Source organism: Octopus sinensis, linkage group LG3 (genome assembly GCF_006345805.1).
Source record: "Octopus sinensis linkage group LG3, ASM634580v1, whole genome shotgun sequence".
NCBI classification, from domain to species: Eukaryota; Metazoa; Mollusca; class Cephalopoda; order Octopoda; family Octopodidae; genus Octopus; species Octopus sinensis.
Window position 1 is genome coordinate 70,858,990 of NC_042999.1, and position 27,632 is coordinate 70,886,621.

Consider the following 27,632-nt stretch of genomic DNA (forward strand, 5'->3'; position numbering starts at 1 on the left):
GCGTTGTGAGTGTTTATTGAGCGAAAACACCTAAAGCTCCACGAGGCTCCGGCAGGGGATGGTGGTGATCCCTGCTGTACTCTTTCACCACAACTTTCTCTCACTCTTACTTCCTGTTTCTGTTGTACTGTATTTCAAAGGGCCGGCCTTGTCACTCTCTGTGTCACGCTGAATATCCCCGAGAACTACGTTAAGGGTACACGTGTCTGTGGAATGCTCAGCCACTTACACGTTAATTTCACGAGCAGGCTGTTCCGTTGATTCGGATCAACCGGAACCCTCGTCGTCGTAACCGACGGAGTGCTTCTCTATTGATCTCACATTTCGTTTCCAAAATTATTTATATTTTGATGACAACGTGTGTCTTGATGATTTCAGACTAACACGTTATATTTAAAAGAAAGTTAGTAGAGCTACTTGCTATCGTGATCATAAAATAAACATTTCGTTTTGGAATGGTGTGATCAAGCTGAAATATAGCAGGAATATGCGACCACAGAATTCTTAGGACTGCAACTGGTAGAAAATTCTACTTAGTGTTAGTAAAAGTGTCGCACAACTGGGTTGTAGACTAGTTAGAATTTTACGAAATCAATCAATCAATCCATCAATCCATCAATCCATCAATCCACCTATCTATCTATCTGTCTGCATACCTAGGCGTAGGGGTGGCTGTGTGGTAAGTAGCTTGTTTACTAACCACATGGTTCCGGGTTCAGGGCAAGCGTCTTCTATAGCCTCAGGTCGACCAAAGCCTTGTGAGTGGATTTGGTAGACGGATTTGGTAGACGGAAAGAAGCCTGTCGTATATATGTATATATATATGTGTGTGTGTGTGTATGTATCTGTTTGTGTGTCTGTGTTTGTCCCCCCCCCCCAACATCGCTTGACAACCGATGCTGGTGTGTTTACATCACCGCAACTTAGCGGTTCGGCAAAAGAGACTGATAGAATAAGTACAAGGCTTACAAAGAATAAGTCCTGGGGTCGATTTGCTCGACTAAAGGCGGTGCTCCAGTATGGCCACAGTCAAATGACTGAAATAAGTAAAAGAGTAAAACAGTATATCTGTTTAAACGCGTTCGCGCGCACACATACGCACACGCATGTGTGAGTGCCTGTCTCCCACTTCACTCAGTAGCAATTGTTGTTTTAACTGATGATAAACAATAAGATGACTAAAAAATTAGATAGATTTCAAAAATAAATAAGTAGTAACGCATATGATGTGTACATAATTTTATATGAATTAAGTCCAGATTATATAAATGTTAAGAAGACATTCTTAACACTGGGAAAAAATTAATGTACACCATGTTCGTTTTATTTTTTAGATATTGTGACCATATGTACAGCACATTGTGTAGTTCATGACAGCAGCATGCAACTGTCTATGCGAAAGGTTTATTTTATTAATCGATTGATAATGAGCTCTAATAATTGTCTTAAAGAAAATCATTCGGATTGGAGATTGTAATTGTGGCAGAGAGGTGTCATAAGGGCTCAGTTTTTCCTGGCACTATGGCATATTTTCCAAAATGTTTATGTGGAGATGAGCCGGAAGAAGAGGGATATGGCGTCAGTGGTCAAGGGACTGACCGGAAGATGAAGCGTGAGAAAGGAAGTGCGGGGTGGTGATAGGACAGGGTCATTCTCTTTTGGCTGGCCGAGGCATCGCAAACGGACGTCAGGGAATTCGCTCTCGAGTTGGTGACATAACAGCTGCTTATACTGGGTAACAGAGTAGGGCAGGATCGTCGGAGTGACTACTACTAGACGGGCGCAGACGAGAGAGGTAGGTAGGTGCCCCTCTTTTCATTTCCCACGTACGAAAAGGTATTTCAGCAATTGTATACATACGTCGTTGTCTGTATACAATAAGGATCGGCAGTGAAGTCGTCAGACCTTTCTATGGCGAAGGTGACATTGTAGCCTGGATTCGAAAGATCAACGTTGTGGCCGGGTTACAAGGCATCGAAGATTTAGCGAGCCTCATGGCCCTGTATTTGGAGGGGAGTGCGTTGGCACTGTACCTCGAAATAGATGAAGAAGAAAGGATTGAGCAGCTATGCACAGATGGAGAGTACGCCGCTTTTGCTAAGCTGGGAACGATCAGATGGAGAGGGGAAAAAGTCGACGAATACGCTGCGGAGGTACAGAGGCTGGTTGTGTTGTCTGGTCTTACAGGCGAGGGACTCGAGAAAGTAGCGCGACCGGCTTTTGTGAACTGCTTTCCCGACGACGTATCGGTGCGACAACAGTTGCCAGGCGGCAACAAAATGGCGATGAGAGAGCTCATCGTTCAAGCCCGCGTGCTGACATAAAACACAAGGCTGATGGCAGCTGCAGAAGCCCGCAAATCTGCGCAACGGCTAGTGAAGGACGAAAAGAGGCCTACTGTGGAACGACAGCGGCCGTTCACAGACCGGTGTTTTAAGTGCTAAGGACCGCACATAGCGAGGGTCTGCGCGGAGCCCGGACCGGTTTGCTATCCGTGCAAATAGACTGGGTATGTCGCCCGAAATTGTAGCCAGGGAAAAGGCCACAGAGAAGTTGTTGCCTCTCAAACTTCCCCCGCGAACGAGTAGAGGCGTTTGCGAAGTCACTGCTCGCAGTTGAGGTCGTGGTCATGTGAAACACGTTCAAGGTCCTCGTGGACACGGGCTACACAACGACTCTCGTGACCTCGAGGGTGACAAAGAAATGGAAGGGGACGAGTAGCATTCGGGCGGTCAACGGTCGCGAAATCGAACGCAAGGGTAGCAGCGATGTGGATATAGCGGTGCGAGGCACAACGCTAAGGCTTCGGGCGATCGTGATCGATCACGTGGTAGGCAGGATCGACGTGGTAATGGGGATGGACGCAATCGACCGCCTTGGAGGTGTCAGTGTTGGAGGAGACGTGGTTTCGTTTGGTGTCGTGTGCCGTGAGTCTGGAATGTGAGCAAGAGCAGAGCCTAGCGAGCAGCTGCACTGCCTACGCCATTGAAAACAAAGCTTTTCGGGCGGAGTTCGATTGTCAGCGATGGACGATAGAGTGGCACTGGAAAGAGGGACCCGCGACGCTGAAGAACAAAGTGAGCTGCTTCCAGCCTACTCTGAAAGGGCACGCATGGGGCAAGTTTGAAGAAGAGGTAGAGAAGTAGATTAAGGAAGGTGTCCTTATCCTGTGGAAAGAGGAGGTGGTGAGCGGAGTACTACCTCTAATGGCAGTGGTGCAGCCAACAAAGGGAAAAATTAGACCGGTACTGGACTTTCGGGAGATGAACGGCCATGTATCGTGCCACACAAGTGGCGAGGCGACCGACGTCTCCGATGAGACGCTGCGCGTATGAAGGCAGTCGACTAAGGCGGCGGGCGACGATCGTCGACTTGAAGTCGGCATATTTGCAGCTCCATGTGAGCGACAAACTGACAGTACCAACTGGTGCGATACAAGGGCTGGACATATTGTCTGACAAGGCTGGGTTTTGGACTGAATTCTGCGCCGAAGATCATGGCGACAGTGCTCAATCCACCCTGGGAAAAGTGATAGGATAAGAAGGGCTACCAGTTCCTACACAGATGACATCCTAGTGAACGTAGTGTCTGCCACAGAGGTTGTGAGACATTTGAAGAAATTCGGGTTGATTGCGAAGCCACCGGAGCCAATGGCTGGAGGAACTGCACTGGGGCTTAAGCTTCAGAGAGACAGAACAGGCGAGTTGGTGTTTCGTAGGGGGAACGAGATCCCGGAGCTGGGTACCAACGTCAGCAGGAGAGAACTGTTGTCAATGTGCGGGAAGTTAGTAGGTCACTACCCGATCGCGAGGTGGCTGCGTACGGCATGCAGTTACACCAAGAGACGAGCAGAAGGGGAGAACTGGAGTGACGAGGTAGGAGAGGGGACGGAGACGATGATGCGAGAAATCCTGGAGATGACGAGAGCGGAAGACCCAGACAGAGGGAACTGGCATGTGCCCAAATCGGATAGCGGGTCCGTATGGTGTAATACCAGCAGCATTGCGATAGGCGTTGTGTTGGAATCAGAGGTATCGAAGTGGAGGATGCCGCCTGGCTTCAAAAAGTAGACGACTACAACTACATAAATGTCGCTGAGTTGGACTCAGTGCTGAAGGGAGTGAATTTAGCCCTGAAATGGGGGCTGCGCTCCATCGAAATCAGGACGGATTCGGCTACCGTGCTTGGCTGGGTAGGATCGGTGATCACCGATGACAAGAGGGTGCGAACCAAAGGAGCTGCGGAAATGCTAGGTATTCTTAGAGCGGGGCCCTGTGGACGAATTGCTGAAGGACAACAGCACAGCATTTCGTTAGGAGGCGCTGAAGGATATGCTTGACAGGTGGAAAGTGCACCGCTTTTTCAGAGTAGCATACAGGCCGAGTTGAAATGGGATCGTGGAGAGACATCATGGAACGATCAAGCCCATGGCGAAGAGGGAGACATGTCTCGCCGCCGGAAGCAGTGTTCTGGTATAACATGTCGCCCCGATCAGTACAGGCCGAGTCCGTGTCACATAGAGCGATATTCAAAATGAATGGCGGCATCCGAGTAAACCATCGAGATGCCCTGTAGAAGAGAGAGGGCCCGACTTCATGAAGGTGGGAGATGAAGTCTTGGTCAAGCCACCAAAGGCACGCTGCACAACTCAGTGGAACAGAGGAATAGTAACGGCTGTCAATTCCAAAAACAACATCTCTGTGGATGGAATGTCACGTCAAGTCTTGGATGTTCGTAGGATTGTCGGTTGTCGGATGATGATTGTGGAGAAGAGAAAGAGAATGAGGTTCCCAGTTTAAGAAAGTCACAACGTGCAAAGCGCCCACCTAGGTGGGTGGTAGATTTCGGAATAAAGTGAAGTGAGGAGGTGATCTTTGAGATCAGGGGGCGTGTGGGGATGAGCCGGAAGAAGAAGGCCATTACGTCAATGGTCAAGGAACTGACTGGAAGAGGAAGCATGAGAAGGGAAGTACGGTGGGGGGGGGGACAGAACAGGGTCGTTCTCTTTTGGCGGCAGTGGCATCGCAAACGGACGTCAGGGAATTCTCTCGGGTTGGTGAGATTGCAGCAGCTTATTCTGGGTGACAGGGTAGGGCAGGATCGTCAGAGTAACTAGTACTAGACGGGCGCAGATGAGAGAAGAAGGTAGGTGAACCTCTTTTCGTTTCCGATGCATGACAGTTTACTTTTTGTAACAATGTTACGGTGAATCACACGTTCATGTGATTGGGTCATTTAAATTCTTGTCCCTGTAACTGAAAGCTTAATATCTAAACGTTGCGCCAGCTTTATAAAATATTTCTTACTCAAGATTAAGACATAGCTGGAGTACTTCACTAATGTTACAGCAGTTTAAGAACTTTGGCTAACTGTACAGATTTTCTTTTCCATCGTAGGAAACAATGTTTCGTGACTTTTCCGCCAACAAATATGTTAACTTCGTCATTTATAGAATCATCATTATTACTCAGACTCTCTCTTTACTCTTTACTCTTTTACTTGTTTCAGTCATTTGCTTGTGGTCATGGTGGAGCACCGCCTTTAGTCGAGCAAATCGACCCCAGGACTTATTCATTGTAAGCCTAGTACTTATTCTATCGGTCTCTTTTGCCGAACCGCTAAGTTACAGGGACGTAAACACACCAGCATCGGTTGTCAAGCGATGTTGGGGGGACAAACACAGACACACAAACACACACACACACACACACACACACACACACACACAAACATACACACACATATACATATATACGACGGGCTTCTTTCAGTTTCCGTCTACCAAATTCACTCACAAGGCTCTGGTCGGCCCGAGGCCATAGTAGAAGACACTTGCCCGAGACGCTACGCAGTGGGACTGAACCTGGAACCATGTGGTTCGTAAGCAAGTTACTTACCACACAGCCACTCCTACGCCTATATACACTCCTTAGTTTGAGAGATCGAATAGACTGCCAAAAACTTGATTTATCATTTAACGTTATTCAAAACAACCTGAACTTAATCTTGCTATCAACGTCCAGTTCTTTTCTTTCACAAACATTAAGAATATTCTCCCAGTCGCAGTCCTGTAGTCTCATCTTTATGCTACATTTCAGCCTGATCGCACCACTCCAAAACGAAAAATTTATTTTATGATCACGATAGCAGGCAGCCTTACCACGTTTCTTTTAAATAGGAAGTGTTGGTCTAAAATCACCCAGACACATTTAACTTGTCCTCAAAATGTAAATAATTTTGGAAACGAAATGCAAAATCAATAACTTCATGCACACACTTCAACATTTGTAGTGCTTCATCCCAATAGAACAAAGTACAATTTCGAAAATCTTTTTTTTTTATTGTTGCTATTTTGTCGTTGACACCAATATTGCAAACAGAATCCCTATCAATAGAAATTGGAACATAGAAAGTTGAATGAGCTGTTGAATCGCTTTTATAGAACAATGCAGCAGTACTATAGATTCAACAATGAAAACTGGTTGGTCCAAACATGCTTTTCACATAATCAATAATTGTTCGATTGAAATATGTCTTCCGGAGCCGTTACTTCTATCAAAAAAGAAGAATATTTGAACTTGGTTTGTTATCCTGCGTGGTATACATTATAGTGTCAAAAGTATGTCGCGATCTTGGTTAAATTTTTCTTTCTGACTATTAACTTCAGTTCACTGTAGGCTGTTGTTGGAGGTAATTAAAAGGTTTGATTCGTCTGGTGCAGACAACACAAGGATGAGCTCGCTGATAAAATGAAGTCCTGTTTTAGAAATAGGAAGGTTGTAAAATATACACTCATCGTTAGGACAATGTAATCGATGGTCTTTTGACATAGACACCTTGAGATTTTGAACGAAACCCATTTGATTTGAGATTTCATAAAACAACTGCAATTTTTCGTATCTGAGATGCTGAAAAGCCATCAGTAATTTCTCATGAAATTTGATAAATATGAATAAATTTGCATTTGTATGTTTAGCTTTGGTACTCGCTAACAATTTTAGTTCCCGAAGTGAAGATGCCATAGACATATGTCGTGAAATTATACACAGATGATATTTTTCAGAATCGCAAGATCTGACAATTTCATTCTTTCAAGAGACAATCCACTTATTCTCTTATCAAAGTGTCTTTATATTAATACGCATCAATTGTTTTGTAACGTCGAGATCCTTGTACTGCGAAATGAAACTATTTGCCGCTAAATTTCTGTGAAATGGCCTGGAAAGTCTATCAAAATAACTCTACGAAAGATAACTAATACATCCTACGCGTAGTGCAAGTGAAAACAAATTTCATTTGAGTTGTAGGAAACAACTAGTTTCTCCCATATACACCATAGAAAACAATGAAATAGATGAAATTATTCAGACCTGGGGCAAAGCGTGAGAGATACATACATACACAGCTAACAACATGCACTTTTGCAATGTAATCAGTATCCGTCGACGTAGAAAATCGTCTAGATCGTTTGTCTTTACGTTCTGAGTTCAAATTCCGCCGCGGTCGACTTTGCCTTTCATCCTTTCGGGGTCGATAAATTAAGTACCAGTTGCGTACTGGGGTCGATCTAATCGACTGGCCTCCTCCCCCAAAATTTCGGGCCTTGTGCCTAGAGTAGAAAAAATAGAAAAAGAAAGTCGGTCAGATTTGGGGTCATCTTCGGTGCATATTCTTCCCGATTTGAAATGCTTGCATTGCTCGCAATATTGCGTACGGCCTACACATAGCTCCATAGCTCTCTTGCAATTTCAGAACAGTCCGTGAAAGTTTTGCCTGATTTAAAACAGAATTTCACACAAATAAATAGCCAAGTACACTAAGTATATGTTTGCTCTAACATTTGTAGTTCGATACACGTATATGTTGTGTATAAGCAATCTTGAATGAAAGTCAAAATTGCTTATACATAACATATGACACTGCAATCGCGGGCATGCTGCGCCAGCTAGTTGGCGCGATATCTTGAAAGATTTTTCTTTTTGGACAGATCCCATATTTGTGTATGTATGTACACACACTCGGTACTATTGAAGAAGAGTGGTCCCGGTGGGCGCACTCGCGTACTCGCGCATCCGCGCTAGCTAGTCGTGACTAGTCGATCCTACAACGACTACCTAGCAAAGTAAATAAAACACAAAATAAATAATTTTGTTTACACAAAATAAATAATTTTTTAAACAAAGTAAATAAAGCACAAAAACACAAAATAAGGATCGACTAGTCACGACTAGCTAGCGCGGATGCGCAAGTACGCGAGTGCGCGCACCGAGACCACTCTTCTTAAATAGTACCCTCACCCTCATACACACACACACACACACACGCTCACACACACACACACACACACGCCCACACATACATACATACACATACAGACAGACATACACGTACATATGAAGAAAATGACTGGGTGGTAAATCTGTTTTGGAAATCTGTATCAAAACGTTTCTGTCATATTTAATTTTTTTTTCTTATCTTCATTCTTTTTATCTGTAATGTCGGTTTATGTCAACATATAAGTCTTCCCTTTTTTTTATTTTTATCTTCGTTCCTCCTCTCATTCTGTTTGTTTACGATCCCATTGCAATTCTAGGAAGTAGATTTGAAGATTATCTTACTCCGATCGTAAATGACACCAGAAAGAGCATAAAACCTGTGCGCACACACACACTTTCGAAGAAAAAAAACAAGCAAAAAACCCCCAAGAATAACGTAGATGAAAACACACTCCCCCCCCCAAAAGAAAACCCCAGAAAAAAAACTATGCTTTTCTGTACATGTCTTTGTCCAACCTTATCTTATTTCCTCTTTCCCACCTCTGTCTGTCTGTCTGTCTGTCTGTCAGTCTGTCTGTCTCTCTGTCAGTCTGTCTGTCTGTCTGTCTGTCAGTCTGTCTGTCTGTCTGTCTGCCTGCCTGTCTGTCTGTCTCTGTCCTCTCTTCTTCGTCCTTGCCCTTTCTTTCCTTCCATCTTGATACTGTGCATTATAATAAGGTTTAAGTTATCGCTTTGGCCATTTCCATTAATGACCAGGAGAAAGGTAAAAGACAAAAACAAAAACAAAACGAAAACAAAGAAAATTAAAAAAAGAAAAGGAAAAAGTTCGTGCGCGCGTGTATGTAGGATGGTAATGATGGTCGTGGTGTGTGAAGTGGTTTGTTCAATCCAGTCCAAGTGGAAAGCTGTTCCAAATGACTGTTGCATGCCTTAGTCAACATGTTCCAAGAGTGATTTCCATGTAAATGCTTGTCTACTTTTAAGTTTATTGATTGAGGGTAAGTAACAATCAGTTATGGCGAGATATTGGACAACAATCAAGATGAATGTATATATATATATATATATATATATATATATATATATATATAAAATGCTGAGAGAGAGGGAGAGGTTGAGAGAGAGAGAGATATGTATATTGATAGAAGGAAAAAGGAAATTTGGCATGATAGGAGATAGAACAGAGAAATAGACAGACTGATAAATAGATTAAGAGAGAGTGAGGGAGAGAGAGAGAGGGAGGAAGAGAAAGATGGAGAGAGAGAAAGGGAGGGAGGAAGAGAAAGATAGATAGCTAGCTAGCTAGCTAGATAGATAGATAGATAGAGAGAGAGAGAGAGAGAGAGAGAGAGGCGTATATATTGATAGAAGGAAAAAGGGAAAGCTGGAATGATAAAAGGAGATAGAAGTATAGAGAAATAGACAGACTGATAGATTAAGAGAGAGTGAGGGAGAAAGAGAGAGGGAGGAAGAGAATGATGGAGAGAGAGAAAGGGATGGAGGAAGAGAAAGATAGATAAAGAGAGAGAGAGGGAGGAAGAGAAAGATAGACAGATAGATAGATAGAGAGAGGGAGTGAGAGAAAGAGAGGCGTGTATATTGATAGAAGGAAAACAGGAAAGCTGGAATGATAGAAGGAGATAGAACAGAAATAGACAGACTGATAGATAGATTAAGAGAGAGAGTGAGGGAGAAAGAGAGAGGGAGGAAGAGAAAGATGGAGAGAGAGAAAGGGAGGGAAGAAGAGAAAGATGAGAAAGATAGATAGATAGAGGGAGGGAAGAAGAGATAGAGAGAGAGAGAGAAAGAGAGGCGTGTATATTGATAGAAGGAAAAAAGGAAAGCTGGAATGATAGGAGATAGAACAGAGAAAAAGACAGACTGATAGATAGATTAAGAGAGAGGGAGAGTGAGAGAAAGAGAGAGGGAGGAAGAGAAAGATCGAGGGAGAGAGAGAAAGGGAGGGAGGAAGAGAAAGATAGATAGATAGAGAGGGAGGGAGGAAGAGAAAGATAGACAGAGAGAGAGAGAGAGAGAGAGAGAGAGAGAGGGGGGGGAAAGGAAGTGCGAGAGAGGAAATTATGGTTCGATATTCGTTGAAACAGTAGTTACGGTCAAAAAAGCAAATGGATAAGCAGTTTGAGAAAAACAGTAACTGCATGCAGTTGCTTAGCACCGGTTAGCTTTGATCAACCATTCATCTCGTTTTTCTTTTCTTTTCAAAAACCGTGTATTCAATGTATCCTCCCGCTTTTTTTTTTTAAAGATGGGAGAGTGTGATTTGAAGGAGAATTGTTTCTTAATTCTAGCACATCAAACGATCACGAAGAGCAGGAGTGAAAACATTTTGCTCACGGCAATGATTAGTCCGATTGTCAGCTCAATTATATATATATATATATATATAATCAAAATAAGCAACAAGGATATCCAGAGGTAATGATAGTACGATCGTTTCATGCGACTCCATTTAATTGAACAATGAAAATATTACATCAGTTTTAAAATGTAGAGCAATCTTCAGCTGCATAAAAATGTAGAATTTAATTAAATTCAAAGGATTCATTTGTATAGTTATTCTATTAACCAAAATCACAAAGAGGATAAGTAGATAGGACATGTTTCATCAACAATATCATAGTAGTAACTGATATTTTTTCACAGGAAGATACTTATTTTTATTCTATTGGTAAACACACCAACACCAGTTGTCAAGCAGTGATGGGGTGGGGGAAGATAAACACACACACACACACACACACACACACACACACAAATATATGAATATATGACGGACTTCTTTCAGTTTCCGTCTACCAAATCCACTCACAAGACTTTGATAGGTTCGAGTATATAGTAGAAGACACTTGCCCAAGGAGCCATGCAATGGCACCGAACCCGGAACCATGTGGAAAGCAAGCAAGGTTCTTACCACACAGCCAAGCCGGATGGTTTTTCCTATACATCTTTTCACATAAATTTTGCTAGCATCTCACTTTCTTCCCTATCTTTAATGTTTGTACAGTTGTTATAATGCATATTGATTCATTCATCCCTATATTGCTTAGGCCTAGATTACAAACGAGGTTTTTCGTTTCCAAAATAATTGCTCAAATCTGATCCCCAAGATTTAGCTTATTCTTGGTTCTAGCTTGCGAAATCTAGTTTATGCTTCAAAATGGTCCGAAAAGCTAAACAAATTTGACATTCTTGTTGTAAGAGGCTCTCTCGTTGGCGATATTATTGTGTGGCGGTGGTAGCGGCATTAGTAATAATCTTAGTTATCGTTGTTGTGGGTACATAATTTACTTATTTTTCCACCCCAGTTCAAGCTGTTTTTTTTTGGTTACTTAAGGTATTCGCATTATGGCGAATAGTTAAAAAGTTCAATTCTCAATCACAAAGTCCCTATGAATATGACCCTTCACTCGAGCCATGACTCATGCTCTTACCCACGCTTCAACAAATATACCAAGCGGCATCGCCGTCCTCTTGGTCCTTCTATTTCTCACCGAGTAGAAAATGGTAAGGTCTCGGTCGAAGAGGAAAGTGTCTGTTCCCTGTCCTTTCGTTCGTGTCCACCGCATTATCTCTATTGTCATAACTACTAGGTAGAGAAAAACTGTCCGTTCTTCATGGTCATAGGAAAGCGGCAGGGAAATAATGACAAGGACGACGACGACGACGACGACGACGACGATGATGATGATGATGAATGCCCCGATGCAGTACCAGGCAGTGGCTCTCGTGGCTTCTGATCTTAACTGATTGGAAGTGTTATCATGTACATTGTTTTGTGTTGGTATAAAAGATTGGCTACAGCAAATATTCTGCTCAATACCACTGATTTGCTTGTCAGTTGTTTAACCTTAACCAGTTGAGCATGCCCCTTAGTGGCTGACGATATGTGCATCTCTGATCACGAGCAGAAGTAGTGGGGGAGTATCATAGCCATGTGTTGAGAGGGATTCTTTGGGGTGTGAATAATTTACCTCTGGAAACATGGGTGTTTCGTTCAATATCCTTAAACAACTCTTATTCAGGGACCTTTTGAGCGGGATGGGTTACTCGACCATAAGAAAATTCTAACTAGGCCCCACCTGCAAGGTCATGCGCTGTATATCTTGATATGAGATCACCATGTCGCGCACATATGGTTGTGATGCATGTGCCTAGTGTACCCTTATCAGACGGGTAGTCATGATGGGTATACTGAGCTTCGTATATTTTACCCCAGTGTCACTTTGATGGCATGCACTGCTCTCTCACTCAATAATAATAATAATAACAGGAAGAATTTGGAGCATGCGAACAGTAAAGGTTGTGCCTGTAATAATTGGTGCGTTGGGAACAGTAAGCCAAAATATAGACAAATGAAGGAGATTGAAACAGGATGCCCGGTTGAGCGCCCACTGAAAGTTTGTCTCTTAGAGACAGCAAGGATTATCAGGAGGATTCTAAGCACTTGAAAGACTGGAATAAGACCGAACCTGAGCCAAACCAAAATAATAATGATAATAATAATAATAATAATAACGATAATAATAATAATAACGATAATAATAATAATAATGATAATAATAATAATAATGATAATAATAATAATAATAATAATAATAATAATAATACATAATAATAATAATAATCATAATAATAATAATCATAATAATAATAATCATAATAATAGTTTCAAATTTTGCTGTAAGGCCTGAGATTTTTGGAGAAGGAGCTATTCGATCACATCGATCCCAGTGCTCAGCTGGTACTTAATTTTATCGACCCCAAAAAGATGAAAGGCAAGGTCGACCTCGGTGGAATTTGAACTCAACGAACGTAAAAATGGAAAAAAGAAATACCGCTAAACGATTTTACCTGCCCGCTGCCTTAATGATGATGATGATGATAATCCTTTCTACTATAGGCACAAGGCCTGGAATTTTGGGGGAGGGGACTAGTCGATTACACTGACCCTAGTGTTTCGTTGGTACTTAATTTATCGACCCCGAAAGGATGAAAGGCAAAGTCGACCTCGGCGTAATTTGAACTCAGAACGTAAACATAGACAGAAGAAATGCTGCTAAACGATTTTACTCTACCGCAGCCTTAATAATGATGATGATGATGATGATGATGATGATGGATAATATAATAATGATAATAATAATAATATAATAATAATAATAATAATAATAATAATAATAATAATAAACTGACCAATGGAAAGAACTGCAGTTTTAAAACTTTCCATCGATCTGATTTCAGTCCTTCCTAGAGTATTATCTGTTATTCCAGAATAATTTACAATGATGGAGAAATTTTAAGTTTTCTTTTGAGTTGGGTAGGTATGTCCCAATGAACTGAAGAAGTCTACTAAAGGGAGATTATCTGAGAATATTGATTGCTACAATGCATACTCATAAAAGTTGTATTTTCTGGCTTCATTTAGATATTTATATATAGGTTGACTTTCACTTTCAGTTTATCACTCAGTAATCTGTTATTATCTATTAGATAAATTCTCAAGTCTTAGCCTACGGCAGCCTCTTATCTACTAACTATATTATATAGTAAAACTTGTTTCATCTGGTAAGACTCACATTAAATGCGCTGCAAAAGGCAAAATTAAAAAAAGGATATATAAAAAAAAAAAAAAAAGACTTAGCAGCCATTGTTGTAAAGAAATTTATCGTAGCAGTTTTGGGTTCTTTACCGCTTTGCAACGCCCTGGGTAAGTATATTCTGCCACAGAATATCGAAGGTTGATCAATGTCATGCGAGTGGATTTTGTTGAAGGTAATCGTGTCGTGTCGAAGACTGTCGTGTGTGCGTGCGCACGTGTATAAATGTATGTGTATGTATATATGTATGTGTTTATGAGTGTGCATGTATGAGTATATGCGCGCATGTGTGTGTGTTGTGTGCATGAGTGTGTGTGTGTGTGTGTGTGTGTGTGCGTGAGTATATGCGTGCGTGTTTGTGTCTAACCGCTTGGCAATCTATGTTATAACCTCGTAACTTAACAATTAGGCAAAAACGAATCCGTTAGAAGTAACAGAATTAAAAAATTAATGCTGTTTGTTCCAGCATCTTATTAAATATATATGTATGTCTATCTATCTATCTATCTATCTATCTATCTATCTATCTATCTATCTATCTATCTATCTATCTATCTATCTATCTATCTATCTAACTCGTTTGTAGAAGTACATAAATCCGGAAGAGAAGCACACTCTAAGATGTAGAGAAGTTAATATCATAGTGGGGTAGGTCGGTTTATGTGGGTTTCCCTGGGTTTCTCCCCATAAGGGGTTTAGCATTACGGCGTATCTTCAGACCCCAACCTACACACACACACACACACACACACACACACACATATATATATATATATATATACTAGCTTAAGGTGACCCGCTCTACGCGCGGGTGAGGGTGTGGTTGTTACTTTCTGTTTCTTATCGCCACATTCTCCCTCTTCCTTTCTCTCGGACTCTCCCTCGCTTTCTCTTACGCGTGCACGTAAAATCACAAAAATTATTCAAAATTACTTATAATTTTGTGAAATTTGATACTTTTTTCTGATATATTTTCACGGTTCATGATACAAATGAAAGCTAAAATTTTGGCCTTTAACACAATGCCATTTTTATCCATGTCAGCCAAATAATGCAAACAGAAAAAATTAAATCTAAAAATAGGGCAAAAATGTACTCGTTGAAAATTTGAAAATTTTTACCTCCTATTCCGAAATCCCCCAAATTTTTACACCCACAATTAAAGGTAACCGCCTCTAGCCCCTGCAGCCACACGAAAAGCCACCATTATTCAAACAGTGCAACCTGTCTATCCCATAAAAGCCAATTTTTCTCATATTCCTCACCATGGCAACCAAACGGTAGCCCCGAGCGACTTGCAGCCCTCCTCACACCACTGCCCACCCCATTTTACACCTAGTGTAAATTTTGGCGCCAATCCAATCCCATCTACCGCCCCTTAAACCGTTCCCACCCCAAAATGAAACAAATAACCAAGAAATCAAACAACTTTTTCGCATTTCAGCTTTATAGATATTGATTATATATATATATATATATATATATATATACGAATTAAGGACTGAACACGAAAAGTGGACAGTCAACATGCTAGATATAGACGTCAAATCGCCATTCACCACAAAAGATTATGTTCTCAGATCAAACTCAGCACAAAACAACTGTTTTTGTGCTGAGTTTGATCTGAGAACATAATCTTTTGTGGTGAATGGCGATTTGACGTCTATATCTAGCATGTTGACTGTCCACTTTTCGTGTTCAGTCCTTAATTGGCATATATATATATATATATATATATATATTCTTTTTACTCTGTTACTCTTTTACTTGTTTCAGTCATTTGACTGCGGCCATGCTGGAGCACCGCCTTTTAGTCGAGCAAATCGACCCCAGGACTTATTCTTTGTAAGCCCAGTACTTATTCTATTAGTCTCTTTTGCTGAACCGCTAAGTTACGGGGACGTAAACACACCAGCATCGGTTGTCAAGCAATGGTGGGGGGACAAACACAGACACGCAAACATATACACACATACATATACATACATATATACGACGGGCTTCTTCCAGTTTCCGTCTACCAAATCCACTCACAAGGCATTGGTCGGCCCGAGGCTATAGTAGAAGACACTTGCCCAAGGTGCCACGCAGTGGGAATGAACCCGGAACCATGTGGTTGGTTAGCAAGCTACTTTATTTCATATAATTTGCCATTTAGGCATTTACAAAGAGGGGACAAACAAGGACAGACAAATATAAAGAGTGAAGTAGCTTAACACAGTTAAAATTTTCGAATGAAATTACGGATAAGATTATAAACAATGAATTTTACGAAGACAATGTTTAAAAATATTACTTAATGATCATGTCGAAGGACGGACACCCAGCCATCCGGGTAGAACCTTTACTTTTTGATCCGGTCACACTTACCTGGTGCCAAACATACCCAGCTTGCATGCCACAGGCTTCCATCTTTTCACAAACATATCTCGTGACAGACACCTCTTCTCCAGCCTGATTTAGCTACTGAGGTGGTAACTAAAAAGGTTAATCAACCCCTGGCCGGAGACAAAGGTGCCTGTCACTATACCTTTCGTACGCGTCTCCCATACTGTTTCTTTCAGTATGGCTACTACACAGAAAAAACAAGCCTTTCTTTCCCTGTTAAGGAAAGGAGGCGGCACAATCTCGATGATAGACTCAGCTGATAGCTGTACTCTTCCCATCACTGACAACAGTTGTTCGGCAAAAGCTATCAGTCCCGATAACTCCGGACACTTCACGAATGCGTGCAAGACGGTTTCCCTATCCTGCTCACATCGCGGGCATGTCGGCGAGATGGCACTTCCGTGCCTTGACAGCTTGTCGCGAACAGGTAAAGCCGCACAGAAACACTGCCAGGTAATTATCCAGATACCTCGGCCCGAAATCCTCCGGAACAGGTTGGCCAACTGATTTTCATCGTAGCCCAGGGTCTCCCCCAAGGCGTCTTCGGACTTAACCTCCACTAACCCGCTATAGAAATCCGTGGTGGAACTCCTGTTGCCGGCGTTGCCCACCCGAGAGAGTAGCTGGAGCGCCTGACGGCACTCCAAATGCCATTCACCCAGTTTAGGTCTCCGCTTGATCCATGCACCAATGTCCGTTAGGGATGTTAACTGGGGAAGGTAGAACCGGACGTGCGGTGACCACACCTGCTCTCCATCCAGGTAAAGCCAGAGGTGCCTCAACCTGAACGCGAGTTTTCGCATCCTCAGCCAAGGCATCCCTAGCCCACCCTTTAGCGGTTTCTGGCAGCAGACAGAGCGCTTTACAAGTGGTTTTCCTCCTTTCCACAAAAAGCGGAAAAGGATTCTCTCCAACTTGTTCATCCACAAATCGGGGCAAAGCACCACGGTCAGACGGTGGGTGATTACTGATGCTATAAACATCTGCACCACCTCCGCCTTCCCTAGCAGGGATAACGCCCGCCCAGACCAGGTCTGGGTTAGAGCGGTCACCTTGCTGGCCACCTCACTCCAATTTTTCTCAATCTGGAGGTCTGGCCCGAACCAGACTCCGAGCAGCTTAACAGGACCTTCCGTCCAACGCCCTACGACGTTATTGGACGGCATCGGCTTGCCCCTCCAGGTGCCGAGTTGCAAACCGACCGACTTGTCCTTGTTAACCTTTGCTCCTGCCACCGCCTCGTAGCTTTTGATGGCCTCTTCCACCACTGGAAGCTGGCCTTCGTCTGCCACGGTGATGGAGGTGTCATCCGCATACGCCGTAGCTCATCTTCCACACCATAGATCATGCGGCGCTCCCCCTAGTCCCTCCAACTTCCGCAGCAAAGGCTCAAGACCCAATACGTATAGGAGCGAGGACAGGGGACACCCCTGACGAACTGAACGCTCGATCCTGAACGGCTTCGAAAAGAAACCGTTCACCTTGACTACAGACTCGATGTCGCTATACAAAGCAGCGATCCAACCTCGAAAGGTCGGGCCTAGGCCAGCCTCTCCGAGGACCGCCGCCAAGTACCGATGGTCGACCCTATGAAATGCTTTGGACTGGTCTAAATGTACCAGTGCTCCCCCTGCGCCAGAAAGCTTCCCCACCCTCTCTAAGGAGTAGCGTATAAGGTGGAGATTATCGTGGATCGTTCTGCCAGGGATAGCGCACGTTTGCGCTTCCCCGACAAGTTTGTCCACGACCCGCGCAAACCTTTTTGCTAGCACCTTGGCCAGAATCTTTAACTCTGTGTTCAACAGAGTTATGGGCCTGAAGTTCCCTATCTCGCCCCCCTTGCTCGGGTTCTTCCTGATCAACGTCACAACACCCCGGCTCGCAGACTTGGGAATTCTCCCATTCTGCTGCCAGTTGGCGTAGACGCTAGCCATCAGGTGCCCGAACAAGTCTGGCATACTTTTATAAAATTCATAGGGCAGACCATCGAGACCCGGCGACTTCTCCCCGGGGCACTTGCCCAACACCTCGATTACTTCCTCGGCTGTGATTGGCCCTTCACAGCACTCAGCCTCTCGTATCGAGAGACGCGGGCCACCAGACAGGAAGTCCCTAAGGGCCTCACCATGATCCAGCGTCCCGCACCTCCCGAACAACTCGGCGAAGTGCTTGTGAAGTGCCTCACACATCTCGTCTCGCTTCTTGACCGTGCATTCGTTTTCATCAACAAGAGACCCAATTGTGGCATCGTTGCCACGCTGTGTTTCTATCGTACGGGCCCATCCGGCAACATTAATTCCATCACGGCCCAATGCTCGTACTTTAACCCGAACTCTACATCCCTCATGTTTGGTTTTGAGGTGACGGTCTAATGCCGTTCTCGCCGCTAAAATGTGAGATGCAGAGCCCAACCTCAACGCCTCCTCCAAGTTCTTAACTAGTTGCCCTTCTATTCTAGCCCTATCTAGTCTTAGTTGTTTACTAAATCTAATGGACTCGAATCGAATGGCTCTTTTGAGGGCGAACAACCACCGGTTATTAACCACGGCTCCGGTTAACGCCCTCTGCACTAACTCCTTAATCCGGCTACGGTATGCCTCGCGAGTCAAAATAGACTTGTTCAGCTTCCAGTAGCCGGTTCCTATCTTAAGTGTGCTATCTATGTCCAGTCTACACTTGACCATTCTATGGTCAGTATAGGGCACCTGGACGAGCTGTGGACAACTAAAACTAGACTTATCTCTAGTTCTTATCACTATCCTGTCTAGATAAGACTTGAACCTTCCGTCACCACTCATCCAGGTGCACTCTGGGACGTTCGGATGGTCAAATCTGTAACGATCTGCCAGCTGAAACCGCTTAAGCAGATCCACGAGACGTGAGTTCACTTTCCTATAGATCGAGCCAACGCTATCGATGTGTACGTCAACGATAGCATTAAAGTCCCCTAATATCACTAAAGTCTTCGACGTCACGAGAACGCCCTCTAGGCGCCGATAAAAATCAGTTTGGAAACCTCTAGCACAAGATGCATAGAGTCCGATCAACCTGAAGGCCTTACTGCTGTATGTCACATCAAGGACGACCAGCCCACCTTCTGGGTCCACATAGACTGTACTTGTCTGCAGAGTCAAGTCTTTACGGATCAGTACCACTACACCCTCTCTCCCTCCGGTCTGGCCAGGAGACATGATTTTCTCGTAGCCATTCAGGAGAGGTGAGAAGGTTTGTAGGCTGTCCAGCTTGGTCTCTGTAGCAACCATCACATGTATATCATGTGATCTGAGGTCGTCGAGGAAACAAGCCTGCTTCCACTTCGAACTCAGACCACGCACATTTAAACAACCAAGGTTAAGAGAAGCCATTACAAAAAGTAAAAGTTCTACTTACATTTCGTTGGAGAGGTTGGGGCTGACCTCACCACACATTTGTGGGCCCCTTCTTTCTCCTCCTTTTTCAGATAGTCCGGCAAGTTCGCGATACGCCGGATGGCGTTTGGGTGTCTGTCTTTTAATTGTTTGAACGTTGTTTCCGCAATCCACGCATATCTTTCGTTTCGATCTTTGTGTTTGTTGTACAGTCTTGCTGTGTGATGCGGAACCACAATATCGTTTATATATTTGTTTTGTGTATCATATTCAATTAATATGAGTTCATTTTTTTGTCTTCTTTTTCTGGGCCAGTTGGGCGGGATTTTTTTTTTGGTGTCTGTGGTGTGTCTTTGTTTTTATTATTTTTTGTAGGGGATATGGACGGGGATGATGCACGAATTCTTTTACGAATTGTTGTAAATCCCCCCTCTGATACCTCCATGGTATCGTCTGGGGTAGCAATATTTTGTTCAGTAGGCGCCGCAGTTTTTAAGGGGGTGGGAGGTTTTAATAATGTAGGGGTTTGTGAGTGCAAGGGCTGGGTTTTTTTGTCAGTTTGTTTTGGGGTTGGCACCGTAACAGCAGGAGTGGGACTTTTTGTTTTTGTAAGGGTAGGTGAGTTTGCAAGGGTAGGGATTTTTTTATTATCTGAGGGGCCTGGTGTCTGCGGTTTCTTTTGCTTGTCTGGACGGTCTACACGAATGTGGCCCTTTTTGCCGCAGGCGTAACAGGTGGGTTTTCGGCCTTCGACCTGTACCCTGAGGGCCACATTCTCGCCCACGAGCACCCTCTCAGAAAGGAGCTGCAGGTCCTCCGGTGTTCCTTGAATTATTATATTAATGTCTCGCCCAAGCCAATATTGAGGGGCAGAGCATGTTACCTGTAATATTTTAATTTTGTCCGTCCTTTTATATAACAGGGCGGCCACTACCTCTACCGGATCTACTTCCGGCGGTGCTTCTGCAATCTTGACCCGGGACGTCCTGCGTCCCCTATAGGTTGGCAGAAGTACCACCTCCTTGGTTTTTAGGGGATTCACAGAATGCTCGCGGGCCACCTCTTCCTCCGAGAAGCGGACCTTCACAGTGCCATATGCCCGTCCCCTGGCGACGTACACAATGTCCTTTCAAATCGGGGACAGGCATTTCTCGATAGTATTCTTTTCAAAGTGTTTGAACCTTCTGCTTTGTGGACAGAAGGTTTTAAACACTACGGTCCGCTTCTCGGTCTCCACGATACTGGCGGAGGGTGATATTTTAACATCACCGCCCTCCTCTTTCATTCTTTTAAATAGCTCGACGAGCTGATTGACATTGATGTCAATGTTCTCGGTTGCCACTGCGGCTACCGCAGAAATTTTTTTACTACAGTTATCAACATTGCTCTCCTCAAGAGCACTATTTTCGTGAATAATCTCAACAGACATTATTCTGTTGATATTAGTAATAGACAACAAAAAAATTACAAATATTAGTTTCCCACAAAAATGGGAAACCTATAAAAAGTTTTTCTTCCAAAGCAGTTCAATGAGTGGTAAAAAGCAGTTCAAAAATTTCAATTCCCACCCCCATTCAGGGGAGGGGCACGAAAATAGTCTGGCAAGACTATATACAGTCACGTAGATAAAAAGTCACAATGGCTAACAGTTCAACAGTAACAAATTATCCAATTATTCCTCGGTAAAACCGGGGAACAAGACAGTTCGACAACGTTCAAAAACAAATTTTCAGTAGTAAAATTCAACAAGTTCCAGATGGTACGAAGTAATATTAACAACACAGCAAAACTCTTACTGGGAAGAAAACGCGTCCAAACCGTAGTAAGGTAAGCAAAGTCACTTTTCAGTCAGTGAGGTTAGCAAGCTACTTTATTTTATCCGATTTGCCATAAAGGCAGTACACAGATGGGACAATACAACACATGTGGGGACATATAACAATTAAAAAATGAAATATGATATAATGAATGAACATGAAAATGCACATGAAGAACAAATTAAAATATGATAATATGAATGATATCTGAAAATGATATTATGAAGAGTGTGCTACTCACCCCACACTGAGTAACACAACTCGCTGTCTCTGGGTCCTGAGTCCTTTTTCTCTTTTCGTTCAGTCCTGTCACTTGATGGTAACCTCTCCGTCATGCATTCATAACCTTTTTTTCCGGGAGGGGGGTCTTCTAAATTTTGTGGTGTCTGTTCTTTTTTTTCTTTTTTTCTTGAGAGGAAATGGTGTGGGTGGGTTTGGTGTCTGTATGTGGGTCTGAGTGGTCTTGGGTGGGATGGGGTTGGACTGGGGTGCCACATCATAATCAGTGTCTTTTCTTTTTTTCTCTTTCTTCTTGTGCGCTCTGCAACTTTCCATTCCTCCTTTTCATCGCTTCCTTCGTCTATTTTTCTTTTCCCTCTCTTTTCTCTTCTGTCTCCGCAACCACATCCTCGGCCGTAGTCTTTCGTAGAGGGCAGTATGCTCTAATGTGGCCCTTTTGGCCACATTTAAAACAACGTGGTACTCTGCCCTCTACCCACACCCTCAGCACGATTTCCCCCAGCGTCACAGTTTCTGCCAAGTTCTCAAGTTGTTCCTCCTCCGTCTGAATGATTAATTCGAGCGTCCTTCCTTTGCACCCTCCTTCTTCTGTTTCTGTGGATTGGATGACAGCCACCTTCTCCTGGCTTCCAACAAGGACAGCTGCCGCTACCCAAGCCCCTTCTACATCCGGCGGAATTGCTTCTACCCTCACTTTAGAAGTTTTTCTTCCAAGGTATTTGGGCAGAAGTACTACCTCCTCCGTTTTCACCACCACACTTGCCAGCCTCATTGCCTCTTCAGCTGTCCTAAATTGGACGACCATTGTTCCGTATCTTTTTCCTTTTGTGATGTATGTGATTTCTTTTGACCTCTCTCTTAGCGCTCTTTCTGTATCCGCTTCCACCTGTTCAGCCCTTCTTCCTTTTAAAGAGAACACCTTATAGGTGATAGTCTTCCTTTCCATCTTCTCCATAATTCCTTGGGGGGGGGGGCGACAGTCTTACGTCCCCTCCCACCTTCTGTAGCATCATGCCATGGTTTTTCATACCAGCCAAGTCCAGCTCCTTTCGTCTCTTCTCAGTGACCTCTGCAAAACTCCTGGTCTTTTCTAGCATACTGTCCATTGCTATGACCGCCCTCACGGGCTCCTCCTCTGAAGACAACTCAGACCCGGTAAGGTCTGAGTACATTGTCTTACCGTAGCAACAACACCGACGTCCGACTCGCACACAAACGACAAACCAAATGCACTATGGGTAACCGGATGCAAGCTATTTACCATACAGCCACTCCTGTGGCTATATATATATATATATATATATATATATATATATACATATATAAATTTTTCCGTAATGAGATAAAAAACCAAGGCTGTGCTGATATATGACCTACGTTAGACCCCTTATTCATATAATCACTGAACATGGAACTCGACTATGGTCTATTTATAGCACTTATTCAACATTACCTGACACCTTTGGGTCTCACTGACACCTTTGGGTCTCACTGACACCATTACTTCTCATAACCTATATATATATATATATATATATATATATAATTATTTTGCCTATACGGCTGTAGCTTGCGGCCACAAGCATTAATATTTCACACGAGCATTAATGTTCTTTATTTATTTTTACGCATATATGTATATATATCTTAACGCTTGTTTTTATGCTTAGTTATAATAAAAGCAATTTTACATTAATCTGACTGTATGATTTTTGTAGAGTACAAATTTATTATTCTTAAACAAAAATATTTTTGACAGTGATTTTGAAGCTTCAACCAGTTAACTCATTATGTGTGTATGCCCACACACATACACACACACGCACACAATAGAATCTCTCGTCGAAGACGAGGTATGAGTGTTCGGTCTTTGCTGAACGACCGACAAAAATGATTTGTTCTACAGTGATCAAGCGTATGTGCTCTACATTAGCCCAAGAAGGGAGCACACTGTAACAGTTGTTGGTGGGAACAGATTTCCAATAACAGCCACAAAGTAGTAGGGGGAAGCTAACATAGCAAATATCTTTAAAAATGGTTTGAATTGCGATAAGAAAAACCTGGTATGACGCAAAATATATGGCAGCTCAAAATATTTGGCAGGCCTGAACCGACCAATGTGCATCCTAGCACCTGGTGAACGAAGGTAAACTAAGGTAAACTAAAGAAAGATAAGTGTGCGTATAGCTTTCACCGGTATACCTCAATGACAAAAAACCCGAAACAAGCACTTTAAGAACGAAGTCCATGGAGATATTTGTTCTGTGGTGAGTTACAAACACTCATTGTCACTTTCGCCGTCAAAAGTATAGTGATTGACAGGTCGGAAACTTGAAATAAACGATGCGATCCTATTGTTCATCAATTACGACATAAATACATAAGAAAAGCAAGACGTTAACCTAATTAGAGCCACATTATATTATTATGAAATAGGAAATAAATGACATAACTGTCTCTCAAGTAAAGAAACTGTCTTCCAAATAAATTAATACATAAACGTCGCGACATAGCTGGAATATATCTTAAGGAAAGTTTTGTAAATGGACAATAGAACCTTTTTGAAGTTCTGTACGTAAATTACAAAATCGAAGTGGGCAGACGGTCAAAGTAATAAAATATAACTTACTGCTAGAAGTAATGGGAAAGTTGTAAAGGATGGGGATGTTTAAAAAAAAAAAAAAAACAGAAACAGAGAAATGAACGAGAGCACAGTAAAACAAAAATAAAACGAAACACCATGAAAATGTAAAAAGAGATGTGAGGAATATATATAAAAATTACAACTTAAAAAACATCTTAGAAAGTGTGTGACAACTACTTGAAAACAAAACGCAGCTCTCCCTTGAAAATCGAAGAATTGTAAGAAAGCAAATTAATTGATTATCGATATTGAGGAGAAAAATGGCAAAACTGTCTCTGTGAAGCTTGACTTAAAACGAACGGCAGGTAGAAAGGTTTTGGTATCGTTATAGACCAAAATTTTGGGGTGAAATGTTTATTTCATGTGAATTGCATGTCTTTTGTGTTTAGTATTTCGAGCAAATAAGCTCTGTAGAAACATTTGACCCATTAATACAAAACATGATATTATTTTCATGAGAAAAAAAAATGGTAATATAAACCACGAGGGATTTAAATTCAGAAGAAATCGTCGTTGAAATGTTTTTTTATTGTCATTGTCAGTATGGAAGGCGAATGGCAGAATCGGTGCAGCACCAGACAAAAGAGTTTGTTGTATTTAATAACATCTCTTTACGTCTTAGTGGAAATTTAATAGGCACAGCGATAGTAGTTGTATCGAAGAGGTTTGCGTTGCAATTATATAATTTAAGGATCGATCCCATTGCAAGGTACCCATGAACATGTTTTCTTCTATCGCCTTGAATCGAACAACACTTTGACTCACTTCTGCCAAATATCCACAATCATAAAATAGGCCGTAGTTATGATATCTCGTATTGGCACAGTGTCACATATTTTATGGGAAAGGTACACTCTATTAAATAAACTCCAATACTTGTTAATACTATTTTAGCGAGAATAAAAAATGTTGCATCTTATCCGACGCTCTACTGGTTCAACAACAACAACAACAACTACTACTACTACTACTACTGCTGCTGCTGGTACTGTTGCTGCTGCTGCTGGTACTGTTGCTGCTGCTGCTGGTACTGTTGCTGCTGCTGCTGGTACTGTTGCTGCTGCTGCTGGTACTGTTGCTGCTGCTGCTGCTACTACTACTACTACTACTACTACTGCTACTAAGGCACGAAAAGCTGGAGGAAACGTTGCGGGATATAAGATCTACCCTTCTATCGTAATGTGAGAGCAAATTTCTTCAGGATTTTCTTCCAAATTCTCGATAGGACTTTCCCATTGCAACACAGATGTCATAGTATTTTCAATATGAATACAATTAAGTTGTTTTACTCCACCACATTCATTGTGGTGGCTTCTAATAAAGCAAGCTTACATGATACAATGTTGGCATTGCCCTTGGGATCGGAATGGATGACTCCAGAGATGCCCCAAGCAAACATACCGTGTAGTCCGCTCTAATAGAATCTTCCGAGGATAGGAATAGCCACATGCCTGGGGGAACGTTCGGGAACAGCACCGTCTTCAGTGGAACCAGATATATCACACAGAGTTGTTTTTAACCAATCTGCTTCCTTATCCAACTCTACTACGAGTGAGGCGACAAAGGGACCCTTTGACCGTGTTACCCCACTCTAAGCTGTAACAGCAGAACTCCTGCGGAATTACCCATAGGAAGACACTACGTCCAGACCAACGGAGTGTAAAAATATGCGGTGAAAACTCATAGTAAAAGTAAATTTCGCATTGGGGCCATGCATCGTTTTGCACTGGTATTATTTTTCCTAATCAAGACTTAGGTTCTCTACATCACTAGTGAATATGTTTATTGTATAGCTGATAGTAAGGTTAAGTATAGTTTGGTGGTGAGTTGCATCCGGTCCTATCGGTCGGGCAGGTGTCTCTGCGGACTTTGCATCAAAGAGGAGTTAGAGATTATATTAACAAGAAATCGATTACTTAATAAGCGTAATGAGAAAGAGATGTTTTGCACCCACAGAACGTCTCGTATCTTTGGACACTACTGAGTGGATCATAACCGTAACTATGACGAGATAGACTAGTCTTAAGCTCTTACCCAAAGTATTATGGGAAAAATGTTTGCCACTCAGCCATTGTAGTGTCGTAGCAGTTGAACGATGAAATCTGTCCTGTATCCTATATAGTAATATGTCAATTGTCTATCCCTCGCATTTGCACCTCTGTCACCCTACCTAACAGTACATGTCCCCTAACCACGCCTGTCTCTGGGAAATCTTGGGTGGAATATCGAGTAATTCCAAAACAATTATCAAGCATTTTACTCGTAATAAACAGATAATCTAATACCCAAAATGGCTTGTTCTTCCGGTCGACACTACATTATCTGAAGTTCGTTCCCTCTTCTTTCGTCAATCAAATTCACAGCCCGTCGCTATAGTAGAAGACACCACGCTATGAAATCAAACGTCACAAAGCCACCGTCTTAATTAAACGGTTACGCCTGTGCCTATCTATATGAACACAAAATATTCATTGTTAAGTAGAAGAAAATCATATATAATTTACTAGGAAATATAGGGAGTTGCTTCATTGCTTCATTGCTTCATTGTATTTCATTTGTTTTAACTGTTTCAACATGATCGTTCACTATGAGTAGGCTATTCATTTGAATACATTCATAAAAACCATTACAAGAGGATAAGGCAAGTTAATCATGGTGTCCATGCAATGTAGTCGATTTAACTGCTGGCGAATGATTTTTTTTTTAGATTTTCCTAAGTATTCTTTAGTTTAAAGCTGAATCACTTTACAACAATTTCTTTAAATTTCTTTCACGAATCAATTTTTTTTTATTGTTTATGAGATAGCTCACTACTTGGTAAATCAACAGCAGAAGTAATTAGTATGGCTCAAATATATTTCTGCCTATAGCTTTATCATTTCAATTACTTGTATTTTATTTCATTCACGCAGATTATCATTCTTGCTTGTCATGCAATTTAAATAATTTAACTTCTGGGAAGGGATTGTTTTGAGAATTTCCCAAGCAGTCTCTTGCCGAAAGCTGCATGGTTTTACGAGAAAATGTTTATTGATAGGGAGAGTCTTCTTCAAATATCTTTCTTAACTTGCTGAACATTCAGTAATGTAAAATGTTTCACCGAATGTTAAATCAATGACAGATCTAATTTGTATGGGTAAATATGTTGCTGCCTATTTTATTTCATTCACACGTTTGCTTGCTTGAGGACAGGCAAAATAGTGTGACACACTTTCCTTTATACCTTTTACTCTATTTAAAGAAATGAAAAGTTTCAAAGATAATAAATAGAATTCGATATT